We start from the raw sequence: 15,643 nt of genomic DNA, 5'->3' as shown, positions 1-15,643 counted from the left end.
GAAAGAAAGAAAGAAAGAAAGAAAGAAAGAAAGAAAGAAAGAAAGAAAGAAAGAAAGAAAGAAAGAAAAGAAAGAAAGAAAGAAAGAAAGAAAGAAGAAAGAAAAAGAAAGAAAAGAAAGAAAGAAAGAAAGAAAAGAAGAGAAGAGAAGAGAAGAGAAGAGAAGAGAAGAGAAGAGAAGAGAAGAGAAGAGAAGAGAAGAGAAAGAATCAATTATGCCTGACACTACTTCTGAGCAGGAGGATTCTCCTAAGCCTTGGAGATCTGGGTTGATCTGGGCAGCGAACATCTTACCTTAAACGGAAAAGGAGGTTTTAGATGCTAGGCTCTTAACTACTTAAAAGAAATTTTTCTAAAATCTTTCCTTCTGGTCTCCAAATAAAATCTTCAGGATGAAAAGAACCTAGAGGAGGTCTGTATTCCTAGGAGCTTACTTTCAAGATGGACTTTAAGAAGATGTAAGCAGTATATACAACGTCTGGAGAAGGGGTACATAACAATGAGTGGGCACTGAATCATGAGCATGAATGCCCCAAGATTCATGTCCTATGACTCAAGCATCAGTTCCAGGTAGGCCCAGAGATTCCATCTTCTAAGGGTTTCTTGCTAAGTCATAAGACCTGATCTAACAAAGTTTTCTCCAGGACACTTCATTACAAAAACATACACAAATGAAAACAATGAGCCTAACTTACTATGACCTGATGAGTGCTTTTTAAAAATTATTTTAAAAAGAGCTGAATATATGTTTTTCTAGTCACAAGTAGTCCAAGTTTTACTCGTGAAAGTGGCATGCCTTTTTTCCCCCCAATCAGTTTATTTATCTATGACATTTCTCAGTTTGGTTCTGAATAATTCTAAAATAATATCCCCCCACTCTATCATACACACTCATATTATGAGTTTAATTTGTTACAGGGCCAGATCTAGCTGTGATTTTTTTCTCCTTATAAAAAAAAAATTAAGTAATTCCTTCATCCAACGTGGGGCTTGAACTCATGACCTCAAGATCAAGAGTTAGATGCTCTACCAACTAAGCCAGCCAGGTGCCCTGAAAAAAAATTTTTTAATAATCATAAAATTACTGAAACGCATCAGAACAGAGCACTTTTCCCTCTGAACCATTTGAGAGTAAGTTGCCATGCCGCCTGGCGCCCCTGAAATACTTGACCTTTATGTCCTATGCGCAAAGACACTTTCCCCTGGAACCACAAGGTGAAATCAGGAAACAGACATTGGTGTATTCCTGCTACCAGTCTTCAGACGAAAGTTTCTCCGATCGGTCCAGTTGTCCCAGAGGATCCAGTTGATTACAGATTTAATTTTAGTCTCAGTCTGTTTGGAACAGTTCCTGAATTTTTCCTGCATATTCACGACATTTTGGATACTTTTGAAGATTGCAGACTAATTATTTTGTAAATTGCCTCTCAATTTGCATCTGATTGGTTTCTTCGTGATAAGATTTGGGTTGTCAAAAACTGGGACAGGACTGTCACAGAAGTGATGTTTGGGTTACCTCACTGTGTTTTATTTAGCCCTTTACTGATGTCACTTTAATCACTTAAGGGGCTGTCTGCCGGGACTTCCCCCTGCAAAGTTGCAAAGTTCTTCTTTTCTCCTCTGTAAGGTAATGTCTTGTGCAGAGATGTTTTTAAAAATGTATAGATATCCTGTTCCTCATCAAACTTCCAAGTTACTCATGTATTTATATCTGTATGGACTCATGGTTTCCTGTTATTCAATGAGACACAATCTGTTACTCTCCTAGCTCACACACTGGGTTATAATCTGTTACCATCAAATTAATCTCTTGCTAACTTGGGTGATCAAATTGTGGAAACAGGTTTTTGTGTCCTTATTCTCAACCTTGGAGCACTTTCTTCCTTTCTGGTACAATATATTCCAGGCTCAACTTTAACTTCTTTTGCCCCAGCCCTGTCATGAGCCATTTCTCCAAGGATCCCTGGTTCCTTTTCATGGAAAATGATATTTAGAAGCCAAACTCCAGGGTCTGTGTATACACATTGCTTTTGGGGTATCATTTTTCAAGTCATCTGAGTACACAGAGCTACGGAATATATGAAAAAGTGTGCATATTGCTGACCCTTGAACAACATAGGTTTGAACTGTCGAGGTCCACTCATATATAACTTTTGTTCTGAAGAGTCAACAGCAAAAGCCACAGGATATTTATTTACAGCTGCCTGCCCCATTCTCTCAGACCAAATTGAAGTTAATTGGTGTAGAGGTCATACCTGCTGCCCTGTGAGTACCTTGGGAGACCCCTGGAGACCATCAGCAGCCTCCAGAAACCCTAGATCCCTCCCCTGCCCAAGTTCTCTATGATCAGGGTTCCCTGCTGGTGCTAGGGTGGCTGCAGGCCTTGGGCCCCTCCCAGGCAGGGCACAACCCCCTCCCCGCAGCAGCACCCTGGCCCCATAGCCATCAGGAGGCTGGAGGGCTCAGATGTGGTCACAGCTGCCCACCGCCACCGGCAGTGGTACACCTGCAGGCAGGTGGGGCGGCTGTACTGCATTGCCAGGTCGCTATCACTGCCTGCAGCACCAAGGCCATCAGGCTGTGAAACATCACCATCCAGGGGCCAGACCTCTCACTGCCACCACCTCTGTCCTGGCCCACCCATCCTGCATTTTTGTTCAATAAATATATGTACAGTATTACCAATGTATTTTCTCTTCTCTTTTTTTCTCTAGCTTCATTATAAGACTACCGTACATAATACATAGAACATACATAATACATGTTGATTGACTGTGTTACCAGTAAGGCATCTGGGCCACAGCAGGCTATTAATAATTCAGTCTGGGGGGAGTCCCAGTCATACAGCAATTTTTCATTGGGAGGGCTGTTGCCCCAAACCCCGCGTATTCAAGGGTCAACTATTATATATGGATATATGTGTCTATGTGTGTGTTCATATTTAAATCTATTTAAAACCATGGGTATATTCTAGTTTTCCCCCTAATTATATTTGTAGCTCCCTTTTCTGAGAAACCCAGTTTCATTATCCGTAATGTACTTATTTGCCCAGTCCCCTGTAGACATGTCATCTCCCATCTCTGCTACCTTCCTATTCTCCTGGACCATATCTCCCCCATTCCTGTGCAAATGCAGAGTCCACCTGCTGTGCCCCCACTCCAGCAGGTGGATGCTGTCCTCACCCAGCTCGGGCTCTTACACCGCATATAAGATCCTCCTGCTCCACAGAAGTCCTGGACACACACCGCTGCGTAGCAACCCCCCACCCACCCACCCACTCAGGTTCAGGCACCCATGCAGGGCAGTCTTCCTAGGAGCACCACCTGTTCATCAGGCTCAGAGCACCCCTCTCAGCCTCCACAGCTTCCCCACCAGCCCCAACGCAGACTCCCACTTCACTATACCCCACCCCCTGGCTTTAGGACTGGACTGTTCAAGAAGAGAGGAAAGTAAGGAATTCTGAGAAAAGAAATTAGCCAGAGGTCCTGATTTTTTTTTAAGATATTTTTTAATTTATTGATGAGAGACACACAGAGAGGCAGAGACACAGGCAGAGGGAGAAGCAGGATCCCCATGGGGACCCCAGTGCAGGACTTGATCCCTGGACCCCAGGATCACGACCTGAGCCACCCAGGTGCCCTGGAGGTCCTGATTTCTAAGAGACTTTTAACATAACATCGAAATGAGGCATGCCATGTATAGTTTTGTAGCAGCTCGGAAGCAGAAATCATTCACTGAGCCATTTGTGTTCTGAAAACAATCCAGAGAGATGAACAGTTTCACTTCAGAGATGGTGCTCGTCCCAGCTGGTTAAACCTTGCTTGCACCATGCTACTTTAAGCCCATGTTTGAAGTTGATCCTCTCCAAAGATGCTCACTGGGAACATTTCCATTGCTTTGGTGCCTTTTACACAAGAAGCCAAACTAAGGTGCCAATGTTACAGCACCATGCAGAGGGATGCAGACTTAGCCAATCATCAGGATCGCCTGAGAGGATTTCATAAAACTGGGATTCCCAGGTTTGTCCTCAAAGATTGGTCTCGGGGCACCTGGGTGGCTCAGATTGGCAAGCATCTGCCTTTGGCTCAGCTCATGATCCTGGGGTCCTGGGATAGAGCTGAGCAGGGAGTCTGCTTCACCCTCGGCCCCTCCGCCCTGCTCATGCACTCTCGCTCTCTCTCAAATAAATAAAATCTTTAAAAAAAACAAAAAAAAAAGATTCATCTCAGTAGACCTAAAGATGGGGCTTTGGGGTCTGTTTCTTTTTAAGCTCCCTAAGTGATTCCAATAGGTGAGGGTGTCCTCTTACAGCATAAAACAATTTTTTTCAAAACACAGCTGAAGCAGATATACTATCATCAAAACTGAATTAGGAATCATATTTCAGGGCAGCCCAGGTGGCTCAGCGGTTTAGCGCCGCCTTAGGCCCAGGGCCTGATCCTGGTAGACCCAGAATCGAGTCCCACGTCGGGCTCCCGGTGCATGGAGCCTGCTTCTCCCTCTGCCTGTGTCTCTGCCTCTCTCTCTCTCTGTCTCCCATGAATAAATAAATAAAATCTTTAAAAAAAAAAAAAGGAATCTTATTTCAAAATATTATATTCTGGAGGCAAAAGGAGCTTATGAGTAATCAAGTCCTACCCAAGGTACAACTACACCCCAACACCAAGAGCAAACACATTCTGTGGGCAAAGAGCATCCAGTCTGTACAGAGCCTAGTTCAAGGTAAGTTTCTCAATTTATATTTGGCAAAGAGTCGAGGGAAGACAGGAAAATGAAAGATTTCTGGGCTCAAATAAGGTTGAAAAATGCTGACCGCTACATCTCCTTAGAGGTGATGCACACTAGTATAGCAAAGGCTCTGAAAGGTCTTCTTATAAAAGTATCTCTTGGTTTATCTAACCCAGCAAAGCTCAAACTTAACCATCTCGAGCAATTCATGATGCCTGCCTACCCAGTGACCATTTGCCAATGTCTTTCTCCTTATTCATGGATCTGTGATTTTTGTTGCAGTATCCAACCCACACTAGGTAATCCTTTTGGTAGGTGAACCTCATCCCCAGCCAAAAAGAGAAATTATGACTGGTCTGAACCAGTCATGGTTCCATCACCTCTGTTCATGGTTAGTTCATGCCGGATATATCACACTTTGGGACATGAATGAATGTCCAGAAGGCTTCTGGGAAAGCTCTCTCTTTTTCTTTATTCCTTTCCTTTTACTGTCCTTTATTTTTCTCCCTCCTTTCTTTTCTCTCTTTCTTTTTTTTAAGAGAGAGAGTACATGTGCATATGCACATGAGCCGTGGGGGTGAGGGGGTGAGGGGGTAAGGGAATGAGAGAATCTCAGCAGTCTGCATGCTTAGCGCAGAGCCCAATGTGGGGCTTGATCTCAGGACTCTAAGATCATGGCCTGAGTTGCAATCAAGAGTCTGACACTTAACCAACTGAGCCACCCAGGCACTGGGAAACTGTTTCTTAATGATTAAAAAAAAAAAAAAAAAAAAAGGTACTCAGCATGAAAGCATCTTCCTTCCCCCAAAATGTTGTCGTAACTGTGAATGATGCTTGGAACTGCTACAGCCATTGTAAAGCCCATCAAGGAACCTGAGCCAAAGTGGTGAGAAAGCCATAGAAAGGGAACAAAATGACATGGAATCTTTGATGATTTTGTTAAACTGCTAAATATTTCAGAACTTTTTGTTAAGTGAGATAAAGAGCCCCCTATTGTTATTGAAACTAGGTGAACTGGATTTTAAATTACTCTCAGCTCCAAAACAGAGCATCTTTTGAAGCACAAAACAGTTGTTTTATGAAACATCAGTGTACTAACAAACACAGTTTGGGAACCACTGATCTAGAGCAATTCTTTTGTATTACAGATGAGGGCCCTGAAACGCAGAAAGCTTTCCTCTGCCATCAGAGACCACACAGCAATTTAGTAAGATAGCTGGGATTAGAAACCTGATACCCTTGGCTCCTAAAAAGACCAAAACAGGATCCCGCTTCTCTCCTTACTATATAACTTAAATCCCCAAGAGAGCATTTCATGCACACATCTTGTTCATCGGAAGATGGAGCTAAAGAACAACTCAGAAATTTCCATTGAATGATCCTTCTTAATATTACTTTTGGGGAACTAAGTCAAAAGGCTGCTTGTATTACATTCTCAAAAATGATTTTTAAAAAAGGCCAAATTTTCTGGCTCCAAGCATCATTTGTACCACCTACCATTAGGTGAACATAACTGAGAGCAAAAATTATACTACCTAACAGACTGAGCACACATCAAGTAGTGAGGCTCCCTGCAGATGAAAAAGATGGTTTGAACTGCCAATCATTCATGAGTCCACTAATTTAGCCTAACAACATAATGTCCTGTTACTTCCCCTGGTTGAGGTCATGGTAATTTGCTATATTTATAATGGGGTTTTGATCTAGATGAGAGGTAGTTCTATTTTTACATTACACCTTCTCAGAGAGAGCCCTTCCTTCCTGTGATGCATTCATGAGCAAATCTGTCATCACAGGTCATTACTCCAGACCCGGTGAATATGTTAATTTTTTTCCTACCTTTTCTCCTCTACACCTGATTTTCAGACAGAAGCAAACCAAAAGGAAGCCAGCAAAAGCTTATATTCTCCCCACCCCCCTACCCAAAGTCTCACAGTTGATCTAAAAATGAGAGTGAGGGAGAGCTTTTGCCTAAATGCAGACAGAGGGCTAACTTTGGGAGAGCACCCTGTATAGACATTTTAAAAAAGAAAATAATTCTGTTAGGTCTTCTGCAAACCCATGATATGATGGGTCACAATTTTTCATTAAGTCAGGACATCTCTTTTAAATTAAGTGCTAATTTGTGAAATAAAAACTGTGTCTCAGAAAAATACTAAACTCTGTGGCTTCCAGTGTGGTTTGAGGGAGACTGAGCCTCAGTTATCCAGACCAAACTATTAAATCAAATTATCCCCTTTACTGGAGACAAACATAGAACAAATATTTCTTATTTTTTTAAGACTTTATTGATTTGTTCATGAGAGACACAATGAGATCACAACCTGAGCCAAAACCAAGAGTTGGCACTCAATCAACTAAGGCACTCAGGTGTCCCTATATCCTAATTTTTAAAAAGTTGAGTCTTGTCCCTTTCCCATTAGGGTTTTTTTTTTAAGATTTTATTTATTTATTCATGAGAGACAGAGAGCCAAAGACAGGGGCAGAGGAAGAAGCAGGTTCTCTGCAGGGAGCCCAATGTGGGAATTGATCCCAGAACCACGACCTGAGCCAAAAGCAGATGCTCAACCACTGAGCCACCCAGGTGTCCCCAAATATTTCTCTTTAAAATGAGAGAATGCTCTCTCTTTTTTGGTTTCCCCTAATTCCTTATTCCCAAATTGTTGTTGGTTGGTTTTGGCATGAATAACCTCTCGTATCTTCAATTTCTTCATCTGTAAAGTGGGGATAACAATTCTCCTCTCACAGGATTAATGTAAGGATCAAATGAGAAGATATAATGCAGGCAGTGTCTAGCCCAATATTAAATACATAATAAGTATATAACAAGTGTTAGTATTTTTCTCTTCTACCTTAGATGGTTTTCTCCTTGTACTAGTTTGAGACAATGGTATGGAGACCACAGAGTCTGGGTTTCTTTCCTTAGAACACCCCCAATAACTGATGATGCAGAAGTTTAAAGCTAAAGGGCACAAAGGGACTGCTACTGAAGACAGGCTCACAGAAAGACCCAGTGGCACTGAAGACTTTTGGTTAATTTGGTCATCTCATCTCATAATAAATCAGCAGCAATTATAGGAATAGGTTTTAATGTTGACTATCAAATGAAAGTGTTACATGTGATACAGATAGTATCTCAAATCAGTAGGAAAGATAACATTTTACTAACTGGACATCCATACAGAAAAAGGTAAAGTCAGAAGTATTGCTTATATCATAAACCAGAAATAAAATCCAAATGGATGCAAGATTGAAATGTGCGGGATCCCTGGGTGGCTCAGCGGTTTGGTGCCTGCCTTTGGCCCAGGGCGCGCGATCCTGGACTCCCGGGACCGAGTCCCGCACCAGGCTCCCAGCATGGAGCCTGCTTCTCCCTCCTCCCGTGTCTCTGTCTCTCTCTTAGTGTCTCTATATCTATCATGAATATATAAATAAATCTTTAAAAAAAAAGATTGAAATGTGCAAAATGACATCAGAGAAATACTAGAAGAAAACATAGATTGAGCGCTCTATAACCTGCAAGTGAGATAAAGTTTCCTCAAACTGACTCAAAATCCAGAAGGAAGGGGGCAAAAGATTGATAAATTTGACTACACAAATTTGACTACTTAATGCCTTTTTGTGGCCAAAAAAAAAAGTAAACACCAAATGATAAATTGATTAAAAAAATCCTTGCAAATTATACCACAAAGGATACTTAGGGAAATATAAAGAGAATTGTGGAATCACCATATTGTACACCTGAAACTAATAGAACACTATATATTTAATATACTTCAGTTTAAAAAAAAAAGATAAGAAAAACAAATACCATTCCACAAAAAAAAAAGGCAGGAAGAAAGGCAAATTATTTTTAAACATATAAAGTGATACTTACATAAGGCAAATGCAAAATTAAAATGGCACTGAAATACTATTCCTTATCTGTTATACTGGCAAAAATCCAAGCATTTCACAGCAAGCATGCTTTGTTGGCCAGGTGGTAGGAAAGCAAGCACACTCATATGTTGCTAGTGTGAATGTAAAATAATACAGCCTCTATGAAGGGGAATTTGTCAACCTTTAGCAAAATTATGTTAGAACTCACTTTTTGACCCAACCATTCCACTTTTAGAAATCAAACCCAAAGGTAAATGGCAAAATTACAATTTGACATACGTACAGGGCTTTTATGAACTGTTTGTTACTCACAAGACGTCACACAACAAATTCGTGGCTTTTTTCCCCTCCACACCAACCAAGTTTCTAACTCTCTTGACGTTAACTGGGTGTCCTACAATTCAATTCAGTTCTGACACTAAACACCTGGAATCAGCCCAGACCCCAAAAGTTACAGCTCAGTCCCTCAATACTGTCCCACTTCATATGCCAATCACAAGGTCCAGGCCACCTGTACTTCTGACCAACCAGCTGTAAACCATGGATTCCCAGGGCCTTCCCCTCAGGTTCTAGAATTTTCTACAACCACTTACAGAACGCAGGGAAACACTTAACTTACTATTACTAGTTTATAATAAAGGACATTGGAGGTGATACGAATGACTATCCAGATGAAAAGGCATAGAGGGGCAGGTCTGGAAGACTCTCAAGCACAGAAGCTTCAAACCCTGTGGAGTTGGGTTGCATTACTCTCCTAGCACATGGACGCATTCACCAAACCAGAAGCTCCCTGAGCACCATTATTTGGGGATTTTTATCAAGGTTCCATTAAGCAGGCATGACTAAGTCATCAGCCATTGGTGATTCACTCAATCTCCAGCCTCTCTCCCAAGTCCTGGGAGGTGGGGTAGAAAGTTCAGACCCTCTAATCACATGGTCGGTTCCTCTGACAGCCGTCATCCTGAAGCTACCCACCAAGAGTCACCTCACTAACATAAACTCAGATGTGGTTGAAAGGAGTTTATTATGAATAATCAAAGATACTCCTCTCACCTCTATCACTCAGGATCTTCCAAGGGTTTTAGCAGCTCTTATCTCAGGAACCTATGACAAAGACCAAATACAATAATAAAATACGCTCCCATCATCCTTACTGGTCAGGAAATTACAAGTGTTTCAGGACTTCTGTGCCAGGTGTCAGAATGAAAACCAAATATATATTTCTTTTTATATCGCAACATTACAGCTACTTATTGCAGCACCATCTATAATAACTCAAGTATATATCAGTAGGGAACTGATTGGGCACACAGGGGACTATTATACAACCGAGCAAAGAAATGATAAAATAGTTCACTGTGTATGTCTCTCGAGTCATCTCCAGGATATACTATTGAATGAAAAAAGAACAAAGTACAGGAGAGAGTATGTATATTCCTTTAATCTGAGAAAGAGGTTAGTTAGAAATATATACATATTGGATTATATTTTTTAAATATAACTAATCTAAAAACTAACAAAAATCATCACTGTATATGAGCTAAGAGGCGATTGAGTGAAGGGATGGGGATAGAAATTAGACTTCTCGGGCAGCCCGGGTGGCTCAGCAGTTTAGTGCCGCCTTCAGCCCAGGGTGTGATCCTGGAGACCCGGGATGGAGTCCCACATCGGGCTCCCTGCATGGAGCCTTCTTCTCCCTCTGCCTGTGTCTCTGCCTCTCTCTCTCTCTCTCTTTCTGTGCTGTCTCTCATGAATAAATAAATGAAATCTTTAAAAAAATTAGACTTCTCTAAATGTCCCTGGCTTTATAGTTTTGACTTGGGAACTCTGTGAATGACTTACATAATCACTTTAAAAATTTAGGCAAAATTAAAAATTAATTTGGTAGGAAAGTATAATGCTTCAACCACTTGGGGAAAAGAGCTTGGCAGTTCCTCAAAAAGTGAAACAGAGTTACCATAGGATCTAGAAATCCCACTCTTAGGTATGTATATACTCAAGAGAACTAAAAATATATATCCACACCAAACTTACACATGAATGTGCATAGCAGCATTATTCATAATAGTGAAAAGGTAGAAACAATACGAGTGTCCATCAGCTGGTGAGTGGATAAATGTGATATATTCATACAGTGGAATATTATTTGGCAATAAAAAGGAATGAAATCCTGACACATACGACAACGTGCATGAACCTTGAAATCATGCAAAGTGAGAGAGGCCAGACACACACATGTACATACACACACACACACACACACACACACACACCACATATTGCCTGATCCCATTTATGTGAAATGTCCAGGATATGCAAATCTATAAAGACAAAAAGTAGATTCATGGTTGTCACTGGCCGAGGGATCAGGGGAATGAGGGGTGACTGCTAATGGGCGTGGGTTTGGGGGGGGGGGACAAACGTTCTGGAATTAGATAGTTGTGATGGTTGCAAAACTAGTGAATCATGTATTTTTAAGGGGTAAATTGTGTGTTGTGTGAATTATATCTCTAAGCTATTATTTTAAAAAATCACTTTGTAGAACTTACTTGAATCCTAATTCAAACCTACACACTCTGAAAGGATATTTGAAAGACGATTTCAGTCTGAAACTGACTCAGTACTAAATGATATTAAAGAGTCATTAGCTTTATTTTAAATGTGATTATTCTATGGCAGTTATTTCAAAATTATCCCTTACAGATACCTTACTGATGAAATCATAGGACACCTGAAATTTGCCTTTAAATAATTTTGGGAGTCAAGCACAGTGTGTTTACAAACAAGACTGCTCACATGTTGGTCTTTATTGAAGCCAGGAGAGGGCTACCTGTATATTCACTATACTTTTCTCTCTACCGTTGCATATGTTTTTAAATGCCCACAATAAAAATGTTTTAAAATTATTTTTAAGAAAGGAAACCCAAAAAAAAACAAAGGCAAGAAAAAAGGCAGTCGTCAACAATTTGTTGCTCCGTATTCATAAGAGCCACCCTATAGGATCATCTCATTCCAAAAGCCTCTGATTCCAGTAAGGCAAAAGCCCCCTCTTCCCCTCTGGTCTCCCCCAGGACTCGACTCCATCTTCTGGAACGGGGTTAGCATTACTTGTACTTCTGTCTGTTGAACTGCACTGTCTATATAAAAATATATTTATTATGACTTCAGTCCTCTAAAATTATTCTCCATTAGTCACTCTAAATAAATGATAGGGGTGCAGGGATAAATGAGAGTTTGTCCCTTGACATTTTAAACATTTTAATATGAGGGGGAAATCTTTGTAAAATATATTCAATGATTTTTTTTACCTGTCTACTCACATTTATTAAACTGATATACTCTGTATGAATTTTTAAAAATTAATCACTATGGAAATGAATTGTGCTCGTTGTCATACCGCGATTCCCTCACAGGGTTTTTAGCTAGAGGGTTGCCTGTTGCCTACAGCAAGTAGGCTTTGAATTTAGCTGGGGTATGCATAGCTTATGATTCAGCAATTTCACTTGTGGGTATCTATCCCCCCAACTTATGTGCACCCAAAATGGAAATAACTGAAATGTCCATCAAGAGTAGAATGGTTAATTAAAATGTGCTATTCCATACCCTGGCTTCCTATAAAATAGTGACAATGAATGAAATACAGCAGCAACTGCAAGCTGCTTTGCTTTTCTGAACATCTCTTATTTTTGTGATACTTCTATCTCTCCACTTGCTGGCAGTGGCTCTCCTCTCAGTCCTCGGGTCGTCTTTTCTTACCCTCTTCTAACTTGCTTCTAACTTACCATATACGTCAAGGAACCAGACAATTAAACCTGCTAGAGTAACACACAGGATGACCACACTTCCAAAATACTGAAAATTTCAGCTTCTATCTGTTAATAGGAATTTTTTAAAATTCTTGAGTATATCCTGGGCTTAAGTGATAAATTCTCTAATCATCCTAGTTATGTGCCAAATAAGAGCATATCTCTACTACCAGGCCTAAGAGGGCTACACTTACCTACCTTCTGTTCAAGGGCTAAATTATAAGGGCATTGTGGTTTTGCAACATTTACTGAGCATCTCTCTCTCTCCTTTTTTTTTTTTTTTTAAGATTTTATTTATTTATTCATGAAAGACACACACACAGAGAGAGGCAGAGACACAGGCAGAGGGAGAAGCAGGCCCCACGCAGGGAGCCGGACACGGGACCCGATTCCTGATCTCCAGGATCACGCCTTGGGCTGAAGGGGGTGCTAAACCGCTGAGCCACTCGCTGAGCATCTCTTAAGTGGCCCACACAACGCTAGTCCTTGCTGTCCCGGAGCTTATCATATAGTAAGAAGATGACAGAATTTATACAAGTAATTAATAAGTAATACAATATGACACATGTGCATGTGTCACGATGGAAGCAGGTCCTTGGGTATTTTGGGGCCACAAACCGAGGGCTATTAGTCTAGCACAGGCTTTGTCAAACCCAGAATCATTAACATCTTGGACTGAGTGGGCTTTTGGCTGTGAAGGCTGTCCTGCTTATTTGCAGGATGTTTGGCAGCATCCTGGCCTCTACCCAGGAGATGCTGGTAGCCCTCCCCTAAGTCATGACAATAGAAAACATCTCCAGACACTGCCAACATCTCCTGGTAGACAACACTGCCCTCGGTGCAGAACGGCCATGGTCCGAGAGTCAGGAGGACGGTGGTGGTGGGACTATCAGAAATTCTTCCTGTAGGACATGAAGCTCTGTGAGGTGGTGGAGAGGGGTTCAGCGCAGTCCCGCATTACTAACCTCTTGCAGGTTTAGTGCTGGGTTTTGTTTTGGTTTTTTTATTCGTTTTTCTCGCTTTTCTTGTGTTTTGGTTAGGGTCAGGTTGACAGCTTCTTCTGAACAGATAATGTGCGCAAAAGCACCTTGCAAACCCTGGGTAGTGTTACTCATATGTAAATTATCATTATTACAACCCTAACCATGGATAAAAACAAGGTACTTTATGGCTTTGCTTTGTGCTGTTCTTCACGATTCCTTTTAATTGTATTTATTCATTCATGAGAGATGCATAGAGAGAGGCAGAGACACATGCAGAGGGAGAAGCAGGCTCCCTGCAGGGAGCCCGATGCGGGACTCGATCCCAGGGCCCTGGGATCACACCCTGAACCAAAGGCAGATGCTCCTCCTTGACATTTTTTTTTTATAAAGATTTTATTTATTTACTCATGAGAGACAGAGAGAGAGAGGCAGAGACACAGGCAGAGGGGGAAGCAGGCTTCATGCAGGGAGCCCAACGTGGGACTCGATCCCAGGTCTCCAGGATCGCCCTGGACCAAAGGTGGTGCTAAACCGCTGAGCCACCCGGGCTGCCCCCTCCTTAACATTTTAAAGATCCCCTCTGTGTTGTTGCTGTATTTCATTCACTGTCACTATTGCATAGTAGGCCAGGGTATGGAATAGCACATTTTAATTAACCATTCTACTGTTGATGGACATTTCAGTTATTTCCATTTTGGGTGCACATAAGTTGGGGGGATAGATACCTACAAGTGAAATTGCTGAATCATAAGCTATGCATGCCCCAGCTAAATTCAAACTATTTGCCAAAGTGCCTGCACCACATAACATTCCCATCCGTAGCCTGTGAGGGTTCTTCACCCTGCATCCTCTCCAAACCCCAGCCCTGTCAGAGATCTTAAATTCTGCTCATCTGATGAGTATGAATAAAGAGATATCCACCATGGTTTTAATTTGCTTTCTTCTGATTATTAATAAGTTAATCATCTTTTCAATCAACCACAAATATTGATCAGGCTTTTGTATTTCGTTTTTAATATTCCTGTCCAAGTCACTTAATCATCCTTTCACTAGATTTTTTTTCTTAATTTGTAGTTCTTCGCCTATCCTAGCAGTATTTGTCGCAAACATCTCCATCTATATAAGTGACCCGTTTTCCTTGCTTTCCAACGTTGGGAGGTCAGGGCGCCCTACCGCAGCCTGGCTCAGAGCTCGCCCGCCTTGAACGCGGGTATTACAATAGGTTCCACCCCCCTCCACCGACAGGTGACGTCACCGCGCCGGCCCCGCCCCCGGACAGCCCCTTCCCTGGGTTGGCCCCGCCCCCGAAGCGGCCCCGCCTCTGGACAGCCCTTCCCCTGGGCTGGCCCCGCCCCTGAGGCGGCCCTTCCCCTTGGCTGGCCCCGCCTCCTGAGGCAGCCCCGCCCCCAGACCGCTCATCCCCTGGGCTGGCCCCGCCTCCTGAGGCAGCCCCGCCCCCAGACGGCCCATCCTCTGGGCTGGCCCCGCCTCCTGATGCAGCCCCGCCCCCGAGCTGGCCCCGCCCCCGAGCTGGCCCCGCCCCCTGCGCGGAGCCCCGGGGCGGGCTCTGTTGGCCGCGTCTCCAGGGCAGCACCTGGAGCGAGCGGGCGGGGCGGCGGGGGGAGGCCGGGCGGTGGCGGCGGCGGCGCGGGAGGATGCCGGCTGCAGGGGTCGCGGTCGCGGAGCAGCACTGCGCAGGTGACAGGCGGTTGCCTCCTGAACGAGGGTGCGCGCGCCGGGGAGGGAAATGGGGAGGAGTGGGACTGGGTGGGGACCGCAGGAAACCTCCGGAGAGAACTGGACCAGGACCAGGAGAACCCCAAGGAGCCGGCGCCCGACAGCATTTGGGGCCCCGGCGGGAACGGGGGCCCAGGGGCCGGCACCTGGACAGGCTTTGGTGCCCAGACTCCCAGAGCAGCCCTGACTTCTGATGATTAAGACCTGCCCGGGGCACCAGACCCCCACCCCCAACCCCACCCCCGCCACCTGTCCCTTCTTTGACCTTAAAACGCCTTTGCTGCCTGGTCTTGTCCATCAGGGGAAAAAAAAAAAAAAAAAAAGGCAAAGAGAAAATAAACCGACCGCCCCTTATGGGCAGCTTCCGGGCAGTAACAGGGCAACTTTTTCTCTGCCTTTCACCTTGGCCAGAGCAAGCAGGGCTCCTTCTCACCTACAGAGGGAAATTCGTTCCTCCTCCGGGTACAGAGGACAGGACCCAGGGTCTGGAGGGGAGCCCGAGGGAACCGGC

The 15,643-nt window shown here is 43.3% G+C and overlaps 1 protein-coding gene across 6 annotated transcripts in view; it reads left to right on the top strand.

The window, feature by feature from the left end:
* The first annotated feature begins 14,988 nt into the window (after nucleotides 1–14,988).
* Nucleotides 14,989–15,643, top strand: part of JHY (junctional cadherin complex regulator) — a 61,395-nt gene continuing 60,740 nt past the window's right edge. For 5 of the 6 annotated variants that reach the window (XR_005359120.1, XR_005359121.1, XM_038535852.1 and 2 more), the window contains exon 1: nucleotides 14,989–15,093. The gene's annotated coding sequence lies outside the window, so the exon portion shown is untranslated. Of the gene's footprint in view, nucleotides 15,122–15,643 lie in introns of all 6 variants that reach the window. The other variant, XM_038535853.1, reaches the window with a different exon arrangement.

This window comes from Canis lupus, chromosome 5 (genome assembly GCF_011100685.1).
Source record: "Canis lupus familiaris isolate Mischka breed German Shepherd chromosome 5, alternate assembly UU_Cfam_GSD_1.0, whole genome shotgun sequence".
In the NCBI taxonomy this organism is placed as follows: domain Eukaryota; kingdom Metazoa; phylum Chordata; class Mammalia; order Carnivora; family Canidae; genus Canis; species Canis lupus.
The sequence above is the reverse complement of the archived record's forward strand: the minus strand, read 5'-3'. Positions and strand labels throughout refer to the sequence as shown.